Raw genomic sequence first — 3,545 nt, forward strand, 5'->3', positions numbered from 1 at the left:
TAGGTCGACCTCTATGTTCTGTGTTGTATGAAGGAGCTCGCAATGTACTTTGAGATGGATCAATCATATCAAGAAACTTGTTCATCATATGCTCTCGCATATATGGATCCATCCCATCTAATATCTCAACAACGTGGGATGTCCTGTTAGGTTCTGCTCCCTCGTCATTAAACTGATGTGCGTGCATCGATAATCTCCTCCAATGAGCGTTGATACTCTGAAGCGGAATTGGAATGGAAAAATAATGGTAATGTGCAAGATCATGCTCACATGGCAATCCGTATACAATTTTGATAGAACAGTTGCATCTGCCGGATAGCTGGTGAGATGCTTCCTCAATACATTTTAACTGACCAGAAATCAACTCCATTGCCTCTAATGAAATCCGACACCTTATTTGACTGAAAATGTCATCATGTAAATGTTGATGGCGCGGAATGTTCAGAGATTTTTCGAACGACTTCTTAATATCCCCGAACTGAATTCTCAACATCTTATGTATTTTTTCAAAAGATGTCTGTAGGGATGACATGGTATCTCCCAAATATAACTTCAATCTCGCATGTGCAGATTCTGCCCTGTAATAAAAAAAATGCATTGTGTTTAAATACTGAAAAGAATTGAAATACTACAATAATGAACAAAATTTAAATAATAAAACTATTAAATGACTATACCTTTGATTTGAATTGCTCCCGAGGTGCATACATGTATCAACCCATGCTGAAACAAACCGCTCTTTGTAAGGGTGTAACCATGTATTCCAAAGATAATTTAGAGCACCCTCGAATCGTTGATACTCATTACGCATGACATCCCACTTATGCTGATAAGACCATTGTGTCGATGAATTAATGAGTGAGTGCCATGATGCATAAAAATGTTGCCACTCCAGACCGAGCATAGGGGCACATTTCTTCATTACACACTGGTTTATGTGCCAAATACAAAGGATGTGACGTGCATTAGGAAAACATGTTTCAATTGCATTAATAAGCGACAAATCCCGATCTGAAACAAATACCAATGGCAACGATGCCTTCTTTTCAACCATCCACTTCTTTAAGGTACCTAATGCCCATGTCAGTTGCTCTGTCTTCTCATTACTAAGATATGCAAACATAAGTGAGTAAGTTCGCATTGTGGATGTGATACCCACAACCTCCAATAGTGGTATCCGATACTCATTGGTCTTGTATGTGGCATCAATGATCAACACAGATGAAAAGTTGACAGACAGCTCTAGACTTTTTGGATGAACCCAAATAATATCTGTGATTTCGTTGGTGTCTGGATTTGTACGGTATTTATGGAGGTATTCTTTCTTGATTAATTGGTCCAAGACATACTGAATAGAATTTAGGCCACCCCGTTTAGCGGATTTATTTGTGAAAATAGCATTATAAATGCTTTTGATCCCCGTAGTGTTTGATGGGTCTCTTTCCTTCAAAATACTAAGAATTTCACGAGGTGTGGTGCTGTTGGCCATGTCAAGCACAAATTCTTTTTCTTTTGGTTTTAACCTACTCGGGTACTCATGTCCATCAATATATTCTGCTAATTGATGATTATGAAAACCACAAACAACCCTTAAACCCCACATCACACCATCTGGAGGTATTGGTATACCTCGCAGCTCAAATGGGCATTCGCATTTTTTAGTCCCAGTATTTCTTTTTAAGGATTGCCCATCAACTAGATATCGTGGCGGTTTATACTTTCACCTCTTTCACACATAAGATGACACTTTGGTAGCTTGCCACCTTTTAAATTAGCAGAATTTTTAATAACCACTACAATACCATTCTTCAAACCAACTGTCTTTACCCAATTTATCATATTTTCTCTACTTTTAAATATCTATATAAAAAAATATAACAAAGATGCATAAGTATGACATTATCAATCTTAATATAATTTCTCTACTTATAAAATAAATAATGAATATACATAAAACAATGATAATAACTAACCTGATCTGTGATAAATTCGATTGTATAATCGCGATTGTTGTTGGAGATATCTTGACTAGGAACATCATTCTCAATTGACCAACTATCTGAAAATAAGCCCAAATAGTCATCCATATTTTCAGGAAGAGCGAAGGAGAAGCTGAGAGGGAGATATCAGTGAAGGGAGGTGTGAATGAAGAGTGACTAAAAATGAAGTGTGAGAGGAGGATTTAAAGGGAGATGTTTTGACACGTGTCAAAAGTTGAAGGGTGGGTAATTTAAGGGGAGGGGAGGTTCTGACATGTGTCAAGAGTTTAAGGGTGGGTAATTTAAGGGGAGTGGAGGTTCTGACATGTGTCAAGAGTTGAAGGGTGGGTAATTTAAAGGGAGGGGAGGTTTTGACATGTGTCAAGGATTGAATGATGGGTAATTTAAAGAAAGTGAGAAGTTCTGACATGTGTCAAGAGTTGGAAGTGGAGGTAATTTAAAGGGATGAGAGATTTTAACATATGTCAAGTGTTGAAAGGGGGACCATTTAAAGTTATGAGAGATTTTGACATGTGTCAAGGGTTGGAAGGGGGGTCATTTAAAGGGATAAAAGATTTTGACATGTGTCAAGGGTTAGAAGTGGGGTAATTTAAAGGGAGGGGAGGTTCTGACATATGTCAAGCATTGAAGAGGGGTAATTTAAAGGGTGTCAATGGTTGAAGAATGACGAATTTAAATGGAGGGAGTGTTTTGACAGTGTCAATGGTTGGTGGGTAATTTAAAGAGGGTGAGAGATTCTGACATGTGTTATATGTCAATGGTTGGAGGGAGGGATGATTTAAAGGGAGAGAAGATTATGATATGTGTTAATAGTTGGATGCGGGTAATTTAAGTGTCAAATTAGGAATGTAATTTAAAGGAAGGAGTAATTTAAAAATTATATAAAATAAAAAAAATTAAAAAATTTGATAAAAAAATAATAAACATAATTGATTAAAGAAATAAAATAAAATAAATATTTAAAAATTTAAAAAATAATAAATAAAATTAATTAAAAATAAAACTAAATAAAAATTTAAAAAAATTAAAAAAATATAAGTATTAATGAAAAAATAATAAACAAAATTAATTAAAAAATAAAACTAAATAAAATTAAATAAAATTAAAAATATATATAACTATTAATGAAAAATAATAAATAAAATTGATTAAAAATTTAAACTAAATAAAAATTTTAAAATATATAAACTAAATAAAAATTTTAAAATATATAAGTATGAATGAAAAAAATTAAAATTAAAATTAATTTTAAAAATGAAATTTAAAAAAAAAATAAAATATATAACTATGAATAAAAAAATTTTAAAATAAAATTAATTAAAAATTAAAAAAAAATCAGAAAAAAAAATTTAACTCTCATCATACTTATATAGTTCCGAAAAAAAAAATTAAAAAAAAAAATCAGAAAAAAACAAAAAACAAAACAAAGGTTACATGCGTCTTTTTGGCGGGGGGGAGGGAAGTGTGCTGCGACTTGACCAATGCAAGTTTTGTTGGATTACGTATATCATTTGTTAAATGGATGTCTCGCGGTGGTTGCAGTTG

The sequence above is a fragment of the Zingiber officinale genome, chromosome 2B (assembly GCF_018446385.1).
Source record: "Zingiber officinale cultivar Zhangliang chromosome 2B, Zo_v1.1, whole genome shotgun sequence".
Lineage (NCBI taxonomy): Eukaryota > Viridiplantae > Streptophyta > Magnoliopsida > Zingiberales > Zingiberaceae > Zingiber > Zingiber officinale.